Genomic DNA, 19,540 nt, shown 5'->3' on the forward strand with positions numbered 1-19,540 from the left:
ATTCATGTGTGTTAAACCAGTTAGAGAACTAAAACATGCAGGATGCTGACATATGATGACAGACTTTTGGCACCCCCATTCTAGTGGTAAGTTATGTGCCTAAGCGGCTCATTTGTCTAGGCCAGGGTGTGGCAACTCCAGGCCTCGAGGTTTGTTGTCCTGTTACCTTTCCATGTGTTCCTGCAACACACCTGAATCAAATAATGAGTTCATAAGCAGGACTCTGGAGAACCTAACTGCACGTAGGAGGTGATTCAACTATTTGATTAAGTGTGTTGAACCTGAGAAACATCGAAGAGTTGCAGGACACCGGCCCTCGAGGACCTGGATTGCCCACCCCTGGTAGGGGTATGATTCTTGCGAGAGGTCCCGGTTTCATATCTCGGACGAGCCCCTTTGAACACTTGTAGACAACACACTGTTGTCTACGATTGTATTATTAAGTCTTTATCCGCAACAGTGTGGACTAATTTAGGAAATCTTTCAAATGATTTGCAATTTTAATTCTGCAAGTGACTAGTGGACTATAAGCTAATTACGAATGCAGCTACATACCTGGTGGTCTTCAGGGAATGTAAAATGATGGCCTTACTATAGACTTTGAGAGCTGTTTCTCACTGCAAACTTCTCCAAATAGTTTCAGTGTCACTGTAGTAAATGTTATTATGCTAATGGTTAAAATTGGTAATTGAGTCATTCCTTGCTAGTGGGTATTTAATTTTTAGATCAAACAAAGTCAACAGGTCTTTTTTGAATCATAATAAAATATGACAGTTTTTTTTTTCCAGGACTAAACAACACTTAGAAAAAACTTTTAAAGGATAAATAATACTGCAGAATTCTGCTTCCAGGGAACCAGGCTTTCTTATAATGCTTTAAAGTGATCTTGATAAATAGCTCCTGAATTTCTGACAGTTTCTTTTCTGGCTTTGGCTGCACTCATTGTCTCTCCAGTCTTCATATCTGACAAAGACAGATTATTGTGGTGCATGTGGAGAAAATGAGGAATATGGACATATGGAAGCAAAAATGAGAAGTTCCAGGGAAAAAAAAAGAAACAAAAGAAGCTTCCTACAGCAGATGAACAGTACAGGTGCATCTTGAAAAATAAGAATATAGTTGACACATTAGTTTCAGTAATTCTACTTCTTTACTCAGCTCAGAGTTTGAGATTCAACAATGAAAAAGAAAAAGGGCAAAAATGGTATCCGTCATGCCAAAGTTCCAAGGTCAAACCTACTGTTGACCAAAAAGAACATATTTCAAGGCTTCGTCTGTTTTAAATGTTGGTTTAAAACAGATAGAATTTTTCAGTTATGCTAAAATTGATACTAAATATACATATGTCCAAATTTGCAGGGTTGTTGAGATAATAGTTTGGGTTTCTCTTTTCCAGTCACATGGAGAGGATGGATTAACACCATCAATGAGTGTGAGACCAACTATATAAACTTCTGTGTGGGAAAACACACGTTCTTTCTTAGAGTAATGTGATAGAAATTCTATATTATCTTAGAATGATGCGTGCTGAAAGACTATGTCACTGCTATGCCTAATGTGGCCGAGCATTAGACAGTCAGAGCAGCCAGACAGCAGCCCTGGCTCAATAATGCATTGTTCAGTGATGATGTTGAATAAATAAGTTCCCCTACAGAGGTGCACAACTTCTTCAGAATGTGATTCTCTTGTACATATTTTATTTTACCTCATTCAGGGATAAATGTAAGAAAAGGTTCAGCACCACTCAGAATAAAGACAACAGCCAAATGCAGCCAGATTAAAGTGATTTATCTACTGTATTCCTACACTATTGTAGTGAATACATTACCTCTAACAATGTGACAAAGTGAGGAAATGAAAAGAAAAACGAATGGAAGTTTTAGTAACTAAACCTCATCAACAAACACAAAAAGTAGAAAGATAGTAGCAGGAAACTGAGATTCCGAGGCTAGAAAAGATATTCACCCCGTGGATGTTTTACTCTCTTTGCTTCTTTTACAAATCAATCATCAGTGAAATTAAACTTTTTTGACAAATATAGTAGAAAAGGAACTCTGTAATGTCAAAGTGAAAGCTGATTGGTACAAAATAGTGACAAATAAAAATATGTAACTTAAAATATGACAACTGTAATGATTTTTTTTCACTCCTTAGCTTAGTGCCAGGGTAGCATGTTAAATTCAGATAGTAAGAAAATAGTCAAAGTCTGACCTGATGCGGTTTGTCAAAGAGGAAACATACTGTATGTCTGGTGTATAAGACAAACCCAAAATGTATACAGTTAAACTTATTGAAACTTCACAAATTGTACAGTACTTAAAAATGTTTGTACAATGCCTATGAAAAAGCCAATAAGCAAATACAATTTAAAAGAAACTAATTTTTTTTTTAAAGATTCAAAATTATAACAATAAAAATGATGCATTTCAAGTAAAGGTGAGTTTATGGAACAATCATGACACTGAGATAAAACTATTTAAATCACTTACTGAATTTAAAAGAATTTTGAAAATTAGTATGATAAAGTGATATGTCACTGAATAGCTGATGTTTTGCTGTGTATTTTTTGTGTATTCGAAATAAGTCTGCAGTAATCTTCGTTTTATATTTATTATTTTGTTACATGAACTATTCATATCTGTTATTGAGGGAATAAAATAAAAAATAAAAATAATATAATATAATATATATAAAAATGGAGCTACATGCAGACTTGTTGCCATAGCAACAAACAACAACGCCAGGGATTATTAGTCGACGTCACGTTGGTCACCAGCCACTCTGCATGTCGAGACAGGCAAAACATTTTTCTAACTACTTTAACAATTCACAATTAGGCAGATGAAACAATTTACAACTCCTCACCAGCGCAGACCACCTCTCTTTTCCCGCTCGACTACCGCACACCTGACGTCACGCTGCAAGGGATCCATACTTACCTATCCAAACACAGGTAGAACGTCTTCTTCATAGAGGAGGCCTTTTCACGACAACTGGGAGTAAAGTCTCCTGTTTCTTTATAACAAGTATTAATTTATAGGTGCAAAACAGTTATCTATTTTAGATCTCACTGGATGTTGAAAACTGAATGTGGATGTACCGAACGCTCCAGGTTCGGTATACTGGGAGAGAACGCCTGACTCCAGGCACACTAAGAACTGCTAGCTTTCCCCACTCAGTGGAAGTTAAACACCGATATTATTTAGTCAGAGTTATTTAGTTGCCATAATTTGAGACATGGCTGTAAAATCTTGTTGAATCTAAATTTGTTGATAGTAAGTGTATATTTTTTAAGAGTAGTTTGATGTTGAATTATTCTTTAAGGTTTTTTTTTTATAGTTCAGAAACTGAACTTCAACTTTTAGTGAAACTGCTTTGGTAAAACTACAGTGGAAATTAGAGCAGCGTCCCAATAAATTCTGTTGGATCTAATCAAAGGTGAACAATTGCCACCTTCCACCTGTTACCATTGCTGATTGAACATATAAAAAGTGTATATAGGTAGAATATGTTCTTATACAGCATAATGCATTACTGCTGTTTATTTTTAACAACATTATTTGACAAGGTGAGGGCTCAATCTTACAAAGAAGTAAGACCCGGAAGTAGCAGTATTTCATTGTAATTTGGAGGGTTTTTAGCTAATCTATATTCATGATAGACGTTACATCTCTCTTTTCAGTTATTGTACAATATTTAGTAAACTTGTTTATGGACACACCGTCTGCTATCAGAGAGCTATTCAGTACAGAGGATTGTAATTATGAGTTTAATCACGGGGAGCGACAGGAACACAGCGTTAAGTTTTGTAACGGAATTTCAAAATAAAAGCCTAAATATTCCTCTCAGGGTAGTACTAACTAATATTAGCCTGTACTATATTTTTCTCTCAGGTTTTTGCACTGCCCTGCTGTGCAAGACAGTGAATTAACATTAGCACAAACCTTAGCATTTCACTGCCCTCCATTAGCATTAGCCTTTTCCCTAAAAAAAGCTTTTAACTATTTTTCTTATTTATTGGATAGGCTAATAAATAAGAAAAATATTCTTATTTATCTGCGACAGATGGATGGAGTGATGCTCCACATGCTACTGACAGCATTTTGGCTAATGTTAGCAGTTTGGCTCATTTTAACTTGTACACTAATTTCAACATACTGAATGGCATAAGTCCATGTTACTCAACATGTTTGTGACTCTCCACATGCTATTGAGTACATTGTAGCTTACTTTAGCATTGATGCTAATTTGTAGCTTTAGAACGCCCACAAAGTGTGCCAACTGACAGGCACACTTTTGCAGGCCCCGTTTAAATTTCTTCAGAAATGTTCTAGTTTTTAATATTTTCTCCATTGTTTCTTCAATGAGTGTATCAATAAATATATGAATTTGAACAAACAGCAGCACTGCAGGTGGAACTACATCATCATTCCTTCACACAGAACATATTTATGCACTGTAGGATTTAATATGTGAGACAGATGAATAACCCACTTGTGCCGGGTGTGTGTGTGTGGGCATGCGAGAGAGACTCTATAGGCACCCTTCTGTCAAATTTTAATCGGAGTTTGATGGATGAGTGATTAATGACCCGTGACTAATTGATATTAATTTCCGGTCACATGATGCCCCTCCCCCCATCCGGTCACATGATGCCCCTCCCCCCATCCGGTCACATGATGCCCCTCCCCCCATCCGGTCACATGACCCCCCGGATGTCTCATGACCTCAGCGTGCTTAGCACGTGTTACAATATATTCCCGCTAATTTCAATTCAACCAATAGAAACAGAGACAGGCTCCGAGTTTTATGAGTAATACAATTAAAGTATAAAAAACAATAAGTGATAAATAATCAAGAATAATATACGATATAATATATTTAAATAGAATGTTGTAATTAACTCCGGTTTTGCTCACCAAGCCGTTCGTGTTTGTGTCCAGGCAGAATACTGTACAGAGATGTCCCTCAGGATGTCTCAATGCCATACAGTGTTTAAGGGGAACTCCTTCTGACCTCTATGAGTTTGAATTAGCCGATAGAAGCAGAGACAAGGGGTTCGGTGTTAGAAAATCATTAGTAACATACAATATATTATATTGAAATAGAATGTTGTAATTAACTCCGGTTTTGCTCACCAAGCCGTTCATGTTTGTGCGTGTATCCGGGGAGAATACTGGGCATACATGTCCCTGAGGATGTCTCAACGCCATACAGTGTTTAAGGGGAACTCCGCGTGACACGTGTGGCTATGTATATTCCGATCATCTCAATAGGGTCTCTATCGGGGGTTGATTGATATGATGTTAACGCCAGCACAGGATTCATTCTCGTGACTTTAGGGAGGGTGGGGGTGGGAGGCCCCATGACAGTGCTGTTCACCAGGCCATTTGTGTGTGCGTGTGTGTGTGTGTGTGAGCGTGTGTCCGGGGAGAATACTGGGCACATATGTTCCTGAGGATGTCTCAACGCCATACAGTGTTTAAGGGGAACACCGCGTGACACGTGTGGCTCTGTATATTTCCGATCATCTCAATAGGGTCTCTATCGGGGGTTGATTGATATGATGTTAACGCCAGCACAGGATTCATTCTCGTGACTTTAGCGAGGAGGCCCCACGACAATATTGCTCACCAGGCCATTTATGTGTGTGTGTGTGTGTGTGGGTGTGTGTGTGTGTGTGTATAAAGACATATAGAAACAAAAGTCCCCTCTTGATGGGGTGGGTGTGCTTGTCCAAGCAGATGAATGGACAGAAACCTCTTAGGCCTCTTTAAAAGGAGCTAGCATCTCTACGGAGAAGAACCACAGCTCTGCACGACGTCAAGTGACTTCTGGTACAACAGAATTTTTTTTTAGACTTGTAAACTTATTAATTTTCTTTAAAGAAGTATTATTTTGAATTATGTCTGACTTTTCAGGAAGATCTGCATTTTTAAGTTCCCAGGTTCTTTCAGGGTTGTTTAATCGTAAGTAAATTCAATTCTTAAATTATCTTTCTCTAATCATATACTGTACATTTATATATATATAGAAATGCATCATGCTTAATAATGATTTTCTTATTTTTAGATGCAGCCTCAGAAGATCCAAACATCATCTTAGAATCGGAATTTATAAGCGGTAAGTATGTTTTCAGCATAGCTTTTCCTTTTTTCTTTTTAGTCAGAGTTGTAACATAATTTAAAATATTATTTGCTTACAGATCTTGCAAATACTCAGGAGACACACCAGGATCTTACAGGCTTAAACAAGACAATCGGTAATTTATTTTCCTTTTTTCTTTTTAGTCAGAGTTGTAACATAATTTAAAATATTATTTGCTTACAGATCTTGCAAATACTCAGGAGACACACCAGGATCTTACAGGATTAAACAAGACAATCGGTAATTTAGTACCTCTGTAACCAGAATTCTAAAAAGCGGGAAAATAAAAACTAATATCCATTTACTATGTATCTATCTTCTTACAGATGTCCAGGACAACCACAGAAAGTACCGCTTGTCGCTGAATAAGAAAAGAAATCACTCTGAACCTATCAGAACATCGCCTCACACAGTGAATGCAGCTGTGACACAATCCGGTTCTGCTATTACAGGAATACAGAGTAAGTTTTTTTTCTTCTAAATAATAACCTATTTGAACCAATCAGGAAACTGATTTTTTTTTCATTTTACAGGCTTACCCCCTGATGAAGATGATGTAATCATTATTTCATCTGAATCAGAAGACGAACTTGTGGCAGACTTGCCTTCAGGGCAGAGATTTGATTTCAGCCCCGTCACGCCTCCTCCCACGCCACGGGAAGCTGCCGAAGCAAGGCCAGAACCTGAAGCGGAGCCAGAATCGTTACCTGAACCGGAACCAGATCAGCTACCTGAGAGGTCTACTAATTCTCTCCGCCTATGTAAGTTTAATTATTTGTTTTAGATAATAAAGATATATACCTTAAATGCTTCTCATGTCTGATTCCAATGCAAGTCCCTATTTTCAAACTCTTATTTTAAATGGAAAGAAAGATATATATCCGTAACAGAAACGCTAATAAAGTTTGTCTTTATAACACCTCAAAATGCGAAATATGGGGAGGGGTGTGAATATTTTTCTACACTGGGAACATGTTACTCAAGCCACCCCGACACACAGAGACAGAGACAGCAGAGGGGAGGGGTGTGTGTATGTGTGTCCAGGGGTGTGTAGGGCTGTGTGTGTGTGTGTGTGTGTGTGTGTATGTGTGTGTCCAGGGCTGTGTGTGTGTATGTGTGTGTCCAGGGCTGTGTGTGTGTGTGTGTGTCCAGGGGTGTGTAGGGCTGTGTGTGTGTGTGTGTGTGTGTGTGGGTGTGTCGGTGTGCATGCGCTTTTTTGTCTCCAGGACATAACAGCCGATGGTCAGGGGTGAGTGACCCCCTCCCCTGCAGAAGATCCCTTGCTCTCTCTGTGCGTGTGTATGTCTAATGATTGTGCCATGATGTAATAAAAATTAGTTTGTGTGTATTTATTTCCCCACACACCATAATTTAAAAAATAAATAAATAAATACATAAATGCTTTTTCAGTAAAGTATTGTTTAGAATTAAAGCAGCCTTACCTAAATGATTGTAATCACATTAAATATATTCCACAGCTTTCAACGCTCGTGACATACGAAAGAGGCTCGCTTCAGAAAATCTACAAGCGAGAGTTGTTTTGCTGGACGGGTTGATTACAGGTACATTATTTGAATCTATCTAGTAAAATCACATCTCATAACTGATAGAAGTTTATTCCTAATTTTTTATTCCTAATTATTTATTACAGAATCTTTTCTACTTCTGGACCGACCTCCAGCTCGAAAAAGACGACAAGCTCTGGCTCGCAACCAAGAAAAAGTTAAAATCCTGCTACAAGCGATCAGAACAGTGCTGCAAAATGTTTCCTCCGATGCAAAGGTGATTGTGAAATGATCCATGTATGATTTGTCTCTTATAACTCAGTAAAGAATGGAAGACCAACAAGCTAGAGTTGAATCATCTCAATCAGATTATTCTCAACAAATAGCTGACAATATCCAAACTCTGCAAACACTTGCATTAGCATTGAATACTGGGGGAAATGACTTTTCACAGAGCCCTGCTCTTAGCCCTGCTAGATCATCAATCTCTGATATTTTAAACGCATCTGAACTCTCAGACTATTTCAGACAAATTAATGACGCCGTTCACGGTTTAAATGACTACATATCTCCGCAAAACTCACCGGCTGCCTCATCGGCGTTGGATGAAACTTTTCAAAATACAGAACCTCAATCAGATTATTCCCAACAAATTATTAATTCCATCCAGATTCTACAAACAATCGCTTCAGCTTTTAATACCGGGGGAAATGACTTTACACAGAGCCCTGCTCTTAGCCCTGCTAGATCACCAATCTCTGATATTTTAAACACATCTGAAGTCTCAGACTATTTCAGACAAATTGACGATGCAGTCCGCGGTTTAAATAACTGTATATCTCCGCAAAACTCACCCGTTGGTTCACCGGCTACTTCGTCTAGCATTTCATTAGATGAAGGTTTTCAAAATACAGAATCTGTGTTACCATCTGAAACAGTTTCTGCAGCAAATGATCAAGCACAGCAGCAACAGCAGCGAGGAGGTAATCTAGATCAAAATCAGAGAATTGAACGTCAGCGTTTCAATAACATTGAAATAAGGAGATCGTTATCAATCGCGCCTCCAACCCAAGCTGTACCTGACATTGCTGAATTCTACACCACAGTTATGAATGTTTTAACTGATCTGGTAATTGATGCAAGATCAATAGCTGAACGTAATGACTTTGTACAGTTAGAATTAGTGTGGGGTGATATTTCTCATCACATAAATATCTCTGTTACTGATAACGACGCAATCCTGCCTGCATTTGAAGAATTTTTAGATGAGCTCGTTCAATCTAATGCAGAGCTGCCCTCAGAAAGTAATTTGGAGCTGATTCTTCAGATAGTCAAGAATCCTACAGGAGGCGTAAAACGCAAGGCTGAAAGAACATTGGAATGTGAATTGATTAATAAGAAGAGGCGTCACCTGTATATTGTAGAAAATACAGGAAATAAATTGTGTTTTGCTACCAGCCTGGCACATGTAGCTCACCCTGAATTTACAGATAAACAAGCTCTTGAACAGGGAAGAAAGTGGCAGCATCAGGCAGGTCTAACTGATCAGACAGCGGTTACATTCAGCGACGTCGCAAAGTTTGAAAACATTCTACAAAGAAAAATTGTAGTGTTTCATCGAACCTCAAAAGATAGGGCTTTATCTAAATTTGAAACAGATTTCCAAAATCGTTCAAATCCCTGCTTTCTCCTCCTCCATAATAATCACTTCTATGGCATTAGGAATCTTGCAGGTTTTACCGGGTCGAGATATATTTGCAGATTTTGTTACGGCGGTTATAATAATTCTAACACCCATCATTGCCAAGGTTACTGTGGTGTCTGCAGTTGTTACAGTTGCACGCAATTGCAGTACAATCCAGTACACTGCGATGACTGTAACAGAATATGTCGAAACTCTACATGCTTCGATAGGCACAAAGAACCTCGCAACAGACCTCATGCTGAAATGCTTGTAAGTGATTGCGAGACGATCAAATTTTGTTCTACGTGTAAAAGGTTGTATCGCGTTCCTATGAACAAAGAGAAAACTTTACACATATGCGAATCAAAATGTGTCATCTGCGGTGAAAAAAATCTACCTCCTGGTACAGATGTAACTCTTAACGATCATCAATGCTACATTCAAACCAGTACTATTGATGACAAACTTCATGACAAACTAGTGTTTTACGATTTTGAAACATTTGTCGATCAGAGCGGCGTACATAAACCCTTTCTAGTCTGTTCAAAATCTGTGAAAGGTGTTGAATGGCACGCTTATGGCCTGGATTGTGCACAGCAATTCCTTCTTCATTTTCGAAGACCAATGTTTAAGGGACACACTTTCATCGCACATAATGCACGTGGGTTTGATAGTTATTTAATACTTAACTCTATGGTGCAGTTAGGTATCAAGCCTTTTCTAATCATGCAAGGAGGAAAAGTTCTTTGTTTTACAGACCCCGATTACAAATTGAAATTCATTGATAGCCTGTCATTTCTGACTATGAAACTGAGTGCCATGCCGAAAGCACTGGGCTTCCATGACCGCTCGAAAGGATATTTTCCCCACAAATTTTCCGCTGAAGAGCATCTCAAGTATGTGGGTGTGTTTCCTCCTTTAGATTCGTACGGCGTCAAACTTATGAATCCTGATGAGAGGCAGAAAATTACTGATTGGTACGGTGAAGCATCCAAAGGCATTTTTGACTTTGAGAAAGAATCCCTGCATTATTGCAAAAATGATGTGGACATTCTTTTTCAAGGTTGTGTTAAATTCAGAGAGGAGTTTTTTAAGGAGACAAATGTGGATCCCTTTAAGAGCATCACAATTGCTTCTGCGTGCATGCAGGTTTTTGTGACCAATTTTCTTCCAGAGAAATCCTTGGCGATCCCATCCGCTGTAGATTACAGGCGTGGGTCCAAAACTTTCTCCAATGCTTCAATTCAGTGGCTAGAGTGGAAGATGGACAGTGAGAACTTACATATTGAGCACGCGCTAAACTCGGGCGAACGCAAAATCGGACCCTATTTTGTCGACGGATTCGCAGTAATCTCAGGTTTAGCCACCGTATTCTCTTTCAACGGGTGTCTTTACCATGCCTGCCCTCGGTGTTTCAAGCAGACTGAAATGTGTCCTTTGAGAAAAGTACCGTTTGAACAAATTTATGCAGCTACGGTTGAAAGATCTAAGATTCTGCAAGCCGTTTATGGTGTTCGAGTCGAGACTGTGTGGGAACATGAGTGGGATGAAATGAAAAAGTCTGATCCAGGGGTAATCAGATTCCTGGAAAAATTTGATGCGCCAGAACCTTTGGTCCCACGGAACGCTCTGTACGGAGGTCGAACTTGTGCTCTAAAGCTCAGGTACACAGCTGGACCGGGTGAGTCTGTGCATTATGTGGACTTCACATCTCTCTACCCTTATGTAAATGCTACGTGTGAATATCCGTTAGGTCACCCCACCCTCATTTACAAAGATTTCGATGATCCCGTCAACTATTTTGGTTTTATCAGAGCTACCGTTTATCCTCCACGAGGCCTGTTTTTTCCAGTTCTACCCTACAAGACATCTAGGGGTAAGCTAGTTTTCACTCTTTGCCGCACATGTGCAGATATTAACAATCAATCAGGGATCTGCACCCATGAGGACGAGGCTCGATCTCTGACAGGTGTTTGGGTGAGTGCGGAGTTTCAAAAAGCATTGCAATGTGGTTATCGTCTTGGAAAAATCACTGAGGTCTGGCATTTTGAGAGAAGCAGTAGCTCGATCTTTAAAGGCTACATTCACACCTTTTTGAAGGGGAAACAGGAAGCCAGCGGTTATCCCCCTGAAGCGATGGATCAGGAGAGCAGGTTGAAATATGTGAGAGATTATCAAATTAATCAAGGTATTCAACTAGATGCTGGGAAAATTGAGGTGAACCCTGCTAAAAGACAAGTAGCTAAACTGTGTCTCAATAGCTTCTGGGGAAAGTTTGCGCAAAGAAATGATCTCTCTCAGACCAGCTTTGTAAGTGATCCTGATGAATATTTCAATTTTTTTTTCTCAGGTAAATACGTGGTGAAGTACTTTCACTTTATCAACCCTGAAACCTGTCTGATCCAGTGGAATTACAGCAAACGTTGCATCGTTCGTCCTAACAAATCAAATAATATTTTCATCGCAGCATTTACCACAGCTTATGCTCGTTTAAAACTTTTCAGCTGTCTGGAGCGTGTGCAGGATAAGATTCTCTACATAGACACAGACAGCCTGATCTATGTGGTAAAAGATGGTGAGAGTCCTCTAGAACTGGGAAATTATCTCGGTGATTTAACCGACGAATTAGGAGGTGACACCATTCAGGAATTTGTAGCAGCGGGGCCTAAAAGTTATGCTTACCAAACCAAAAATCAAAAGAACGTGGTGATCCGGGTGAAAGGCATCACTCAAACGTATGAGTGCAGCGAGAGAGTCAATTTTGACAGCATCAGAGAGCTGGTGGGAGGGTACTTAGAGGGGTCCCGACACGGTGTTATCAAAACACCGCAACACACCATAAAACGCGATAAAAAAGGGTTCGTTTTAAGAAACGCGACATTTCTTAAAAGGTTTCAGGTTGTGTATGACAAACGCAGGCTTTTTCCTGATGGTTCAACTCTACCTTTTGGTTATTAGAGTTTAAGAGACAAGGAAAAAATAAAAAAATAAAAATGTCTTATTCCAACGATGTTCAAGAGGTATACTTTGACCCTAGATTCAAATCACCTTTCTCATGTATGATCGTTGGGGCTAGTGGTTGTGGAAAATCATACTTTGTAGGGAAAATGTTGCAAAATCTTGAGCATGTGATGAATGTTGTACCGGACAATATTGTTTGGATTTTTACTTCTTTTCAACCATTATATGCTGAATTGCAAAAACTGAATAAAAATATTAAATTTGTGGAAGGACTGCCTGCTTTTTTCGATGACGAAGATTTATTCCCTGTGAATCAAAGTCACTTGGTCATTTTGGATGATGTCATTTTCCAGGCTTCTAACCACCCTGAAGTAGCCAAATTGTTCACCCAATATCGACATCATAGAAATATGTCTGTTCTATATCTCACCCAGAATGTATTTCAGCAGGGAAAATACAGCCGCACCATTAGTCTCAACAGTAATTATATGGTGCTCTTTAAGAACCCTCGAGATAAATTACAGGTGGATATACTAGCGCGTCAAGTCTTCCCATCAGCTAAAGCAAGTTTCCTGGAGAGTTTTGAAGATGCAACCAAAGAAGCTCATGGATATTTAATCGTAGATCTTACTCCTAGCTGCCCAGAACGTTACAGGTTAAGGACGGGGATATTACCCGGTGAATGGCCAGTGGTGTATGTACCTAAATCAAAGTAAGTCAGAATGTCTGCACGCATAAAAAGGAATGCTCCGATGCTCAGGGCTCTTTACCAGGCCACCCCTCAGAAGCGTAAAGATATTTTAGCTCATTGCTCACCGGATTTTCTTAAAACTTTATGTGAGATTGCTCTGAACATTCTAAAAGGAAATATTAAACTAACACCTTCTCAACACCGGAAATTGAAAAAGCAGCGAAAAATTATCAGACTGTTGGCCGATAAAAGAACCGGATTAAAGCGTAAACAGCTGGCTCTTAAAAGTCAAGGAGGAGGATTTATTCTCCCCCTGCTAGCTGCTCTGACTCCGTTAATAGGAAACTTAGTGGGCGGAATCCTCAGCAGATAGAACAAAAGCAATGGCTCTTAAAACATCTCAAAAGATGTTTCTCATCTCACCTCATCAGTTTAAACATTTGAACTCCTCAAAGACTTCAATCAGAGATGCGGCGGAGGAGGATCTGGATTCTCAAATGAGAGCCATTTTGAATGAATCAGGGCTCACTGCATACGAGAAAATTAAGAAATATGATGCTTTGCTACAAAGATCTCTATCTTTAATCAAGCAAGGTCAACTAGAAGAGCCACAGTTATCTGTGACTGTGCAGCGTACCAAGGATGATCCTGAACTTAGAAACCGTGAAGATGATTCTATTCATAAAACTACCGAATTGGATGAAACTGCTAATGAAGTTGTGAAAGCGCTTCCTGAAAGAGATCGTAAAAATGCTGAATACATTTTGAAAAAGCTGTCCAAAAGTAACAGCGGTTGGACATCTAAAGCAGAATTTGTTTATAAAGGAAATGTCACGAAAGGTTCTCATTTGGTTGATTTGCTCAAAAACCTTCTGCTTCCGTTTAAAAGAAAATCCCAAAGCCTCCTGCCTGCAGGATGGACCGATTTCCTTTCCACACTGGATGAATTAAATTTCCCGGTATCGTCTGTTAATAATCCACAAGCTCGTGAACAATATTTGCGTGTCAAGACAGACGGTGTCAAAATCCCTTCCAGAAGAGAAAAAAAGAAGATCATCCTATCCCCTAAATTTGATTTTGGGGATGAGGTGACGGGTGTAAAAAGTACGCGTAAAAAGAAATTTATCTTATCCCCTAAATTTGATCTACAGAATAAGATCAGAAACAGACAAAGTACGCGTAAAAGAACAAAACCATCACGTTGGATTGCTTTTACTCCATAAACTCTCTGACAACAATTCTTTTTTTTCCAATAAAATATTTTATTAAAGAATTTTTCAGGTGTACAGTCTCTTGTTTTAATACAATAATATTAGAAAATCACGTTAACAATTTGTGACAATCTTTAAACATTTGCATAGAACATGTTCCGTGGTGAAAAGAACAAAACCTTTGGTTTTTTACACAGCGTTGATATTTTCTCACAAAATCTGAAACCATGACATCGTTTTTTTTCACATCCCCGGGGTATGAATCAAGCACTTGTTGCATTGATAAACCACATGCTCTATTACATAAGTAATAAACACAATGATGACCGCAGACAACAGACAGAGTATCTTGAAGTTGATTATTATGATATATTATTTTTGAAGACCTGTCTTTCAAAAATTTTACGATGCTCGTTGGATAGAAATCAAAGTCTGGCCGAAAGCCGTAGGAGTCAAAAAACGTGGCAATCCCGTTCCCTTCCAAAGTAAGAGCTAGCCAGTGTTCTCCGGGCATGTGAGCAGGATGTGTGTTCACAATAAAATATGCGGGTCCTGCATACTCGTGTGAGAGCAAAGACAGTTCATCGCATGCCCAAACTCCGCAAAATACTTTCCCCAACAGCTGGTGTAGCAGACTCTCAAGTTGATGATTATTCATGATTAATAATAATCCACCAAAACCTCTCTTTTAGAATTGATCTCCAGAATAGAATCGTAACACGTATATACGATTAGCGTGGTCGTGTGTGGTAATGGGACTCTGAACCGGATCTCTAACCTCAAGTTTCCGTTAGAAACCGGTGATAGAGCTTCTGTGTCCTCTCCAGGGTTGAGATTAAAGACAAACAGTGAGTATCCCTGGTTAAAATCAGTTCGGTCTATGCTCAGCGGAAGGTCTTTAAGATGACGGCCTGATGCAGAGAATATGTTGTAAAATTCTCTGACCGATATTCCTTGGTTGAATTGGGGCTGGAAAGCTTTGCCCGGGATCTGTTTGCCCTCCTGGCACAGAGCCAAGTACTCAACGTCCATATGTTTAAAATGAAAAGGTGACAAGTCCCTTCTTCCTGTGAAGGCCTCGTGATGAACCATTCCCAGAACTATATACTTTGGTATAGCCCCCAAAAATAGGTTCTCCTGAGTACATATTCTTGAGTTTTCAGGGATAGAATATGTTTTAACATTAACTCTGGAAAGTGGGTACAACGCATTTCCCCGCATTAAAGCAGAAGCGTGTCCTAAACGGACCGCGGGAGAAACCGATACTTTTTTCACAAAAAGAGAAGCCCCCAAAATTTTCAATCGAAAAGTTGAGTCACGGGCTCCCATCAGACAAAATGCATCGCTGGCTCTTGTTAATTTAATCCTTAAATCCACAGAATTAAGCAGCACCCTCTCACAGAAAAATATATCAGCATGCAGTGCCCCCAACAGGTGCACTTCTCTGGACTCAGCGGTGAAGGAGGCCCTTTTATTTAAACCCTGGTTTGGACCATTATTTACAACTATAGAGTCTATGGCTCCCGCTGTATCTTTGTAAAAAAGACCTGCGCTAAATTGGCTTCTCAGCGTATCTTGAGAGAAATTAAGTAAAGTTTCAATCACTGCCCTGTAAGGGTGGGTGGAACTCGACTGAGATATCAGCCGGTCTCCCAACGTGACGTCGCATTGGGAAAATATTGTGTTAAGAGGATAATTAATTAATCCCACAGCAGCGTCATTAGCCAGGTTGCTACCATCGGCGTTGGTGATCTTGATGCGTAGATGAAGCAGGGTGTCGTTTAAGTCCAGATATTTCTCTCCTCCCGGGATCATAAATTCGATAGGACCGTTGTCCGTAAGAGCTGACAGCGGTAAAATTTCAGTGTAGACCTTGTCCTCTATAGATAGCTGAGTCATAGGGGCTGAAAATAAGTCTAATTCGGCTAAAGTGCATTCCGGTGATTTGTGATGCAAAAGAGCCATGTTTTATTGAAATATATCTTTGCTAGGAACAGAGTTCCTCGCTTTAGCCTTCCTTCTCCCGTTTGATTTCTTTCGCTTCAGTGCTCTACGTATTTGTAAGTTTCGCGCACGCTCTCCCGGTGGGCGCGTCCTTGCTCTTCTTGACAGAACCATAATTCCTGACCCTTCTTGACCCTCTTTAGAACCAGATATTTTATTCATAGCTTTGCCTAGAACATCAGTGGCAATATTGGCGGCTGCTCTTTTTAAGTGAGGTTTAGCCAGGGCGAAACCTGATTTGACTAGGGGTGACACAAATCTGAATAATCTTGAGAATACCGCCCCTATACCTCTGCCGTACATCACCGGCGCCCCATAGAAACCAGGTAACGTGCCCCCTACCTGATTATGGTAATAATGTACAAACCGGTGAGGATCATCTCTCAGATTTATCTGACTCATGTTACCTAAGATTTATACAGTTCTTCTGTTAAGGTAAATACTCTCTTTCACGCTGCGAGGGTGAGCCCGTATGAATGATGACCTTATCATCAGCCGTATTTTATACGAATGTTTCTCATCGAAGTTCATACAGTTATTATCTCAGGCTTCCTCGTGACCTCACAGGTCGAAAATGTAATTTCACGATTGCCTTTCCATAGGTAAAATTTATCGGAACGTTCTGGTCTGATTTCAGTTCTATTTGAATAGATTCGATATGTTTCCGCGCCACAGGAAGATAATCGGGGGGGTTAAAGGTTTGAGTGATTATATCACCGAATTTACCATCCACTTTAACCGTACGCAGCAAAGGAGCATAACTATCCCCCACTATTTGCTGTTCGACCACGTCGCTGTAACAATAAATCATGTAAAATCCTGCTTGCATGTCCGTTGGTTGAGAAGCTTTTCTATCAAAAGTTAACCATTTTCCAGGTTCCATGCCGAGCATGTAAGCAATCGGAGCATGGAAACGTATTTGATATTGTCCTCCTGCTTGAAAGAATAATTTATTTACGAACGCGTAAATCGGTTCAAAGTAAATGTCGGATTTTATTTCTCTAAGGATAGGTTCGATTTCTCCAACCAGATGTGTCGTGTTTTTGTAGTGTCCGGGAGTAATACTTTGCCGAAACACCTTTTTCACTTTTCTTTCCCTCCATTCAAAGTAAGCTGATTCTTCCGGGACATTATACCAGGTGTGAGGATAAGAAATCTCTGTCAAGGCAACTTGCCAGGAACCTTCTAAATTAATATGCTGCGCTAAATTCACACGAAAACTTGAAATGGTATTATCCTTAAAAACATTTAAACCCGCGTTTGAGGGTAAAGTAACGTAGAACCCTTCATCCTCTACCGAGCGCTCCATGGTGTTGTGTCAGGTGTAAGATTTACTGCAGGTGTCTTTTATACATCTTGAAGGTCAGCCAGTCTGATCCAACTGTTAAATTTCTGAGGCCAATTTTTCCACCGCACAAAAACCTGTTTAACCCCCCTTACGGTGCGTCGGCTTAATATCTTTTCCACTTGGTACATTTTATCTTTACACAGTTTCACTTTCTGAAGCTCCTCCTCGTAAAAAGAACCTTGAATAGGTTCGTTATCAAGATCTTTGAGTTTATACACAGGAGGAGATCGAAGTATGGTATCAGTCACTGTAAATACTTCATCCGTAAAACTCTGCTCATATTTTTTATCAAAAACGCCGCGTAATTTAGATAATCGAACCAGATCCCCGGGTTTAAGCTTAGGTTTGGCATTCTTGCGACGTGTGCTCGAGGACGTACCATACAGGTTCTGAAAGATTTGAAAGGCATTTTTTGAATTCACTTCCATAGGGGTAGTTTTAATACTTGCATGGTAGCTGTGGTTGTAGCTTTTCACCAAGTCTTGCACAACATCGACGTAACGACGGGTATTATTAGCTGTGAAATATCTCCACATTCTTGTTTTTAACGTACGATTAAACCTTTCAATCACTGAGGCTTTTGTTTCGCTTGCTGTGGCAAAATGCTCAATGCCGTGCTTTTTCATTAAAGCTTTAAATTTTTGGTTAAAAAATTCTTTACCCGCATCTGTTTGCAATTTTTTAGGAGTCTGACTATCTTTGAAAATGGATGCAAAGGCTTTTACCACTTCATCCGCAGTCTTCCTCTTTAAAATTCGTACGTATGCTCTTTTAGAAAATATGTCAATGACTGTTAATAAGTAATTATAACCATCATTTTCCTCAGTCAAAGCTTGCATGTCACAAAGGTCTGCTTGAAACTGTTTTAAAGGCCTCGTGACAAAAACTCTGTTTCTTGGGAAATTTATGCGTGCAGGTTTATGCAAAGTATAAGTGTCTTGTTCCGATAAAAAACCTTGTACTTTTTCCACCTTAACCTTCTTTCCCGTTTCATCCTCCAGACCTCTTTTCAGTCTCTCTATTCCTCCTAAACTACCGGGATGTGATGGAGTGTAATATACCGTCTTCATTAACCTTTTCTCCGCCATCCTTATGTCAACTGCTTTGGTGAGCGGATGTTAAATAATGAGAAAACAAGATCATGGTACAAAGGATTTATTCTTCCTTTAATAGTAAGAAATCACAAACAGTACAATTATTTACTAGAAATTACAATTAAATGTTTTAACGATAATACGTGTATAAAGATATATTTAATGCTAGTCAATCAGTCATAAAACACAGGTAAAGGATAATGAATAAAATACTTAAACATGCTAAATAAGATGAAAAAAAAAAAGGATAATAGATGTACGAATTAAATACTTAAACATGCTAGATAAGATGAAGAAAAGGATAATACTTAAACTAAATCTATAGAACTAGAAAAATACAAGTCAGAACAGAAGAGAGATTACTTTTCATTCAGAGTGTAACACTCTGAAACAGAACGAAGCTGGTTGAGTTTTTCATCAGTGGACATGCTTTGATACATGTCGTTAATTGCAGTCTGGATTCCGAATGCCGATTTCAGTTCGTGTAAAACTGTTTCTGCAATCATCTTCACTTTTGCATCCTCAACCTGTATGTGGCGCTGTTTCAGCAGTTTCTGGACAGCCGGTATGAATCGTGGAGTCAGGAGTCGCTGTGTGATGCGTTGAAAGTGGAGTTGGTAATATTCTTCCTCCGGTATTTCCAGGCACTGATGTTGTCGCTGGCTTGGGTGATCTGTTTTGCACCCGTAGCAGGTTTCCTTGACATATTTGGCACAAATTAAACTGAATAGATGTAGTAAGGCTGTTTTTACACCACCAATCAGCGTGCTCGGTATCCATCCATCAATTTCATCTTCTTGTTGAATTGGAGAAGGTGGAGGTTCAGAGTAGCCGGTTGCATGCTCTCCAGAATTCTCTGCTGCCGGTGCTGGGGGTTGGGAGTAGCTGGTAGCAG

This window comes from Xiphophorus hellerii, chromosome 23, assembly GCF_003331165.1.
Source record: "Xiphophorus hellerii strain 12219 chromosome 23, Xiphophorus_hellerii-4.1, whole genome shotgun sequence".
Taxonomy (NCBI): domain Eukaryota; kingdom Metazoa; phylum Chordata; class Actinopteri; order Cyprinodontiformes; family Poeciliidae; genus Xiphophorus; species Xiphophorus hellerii.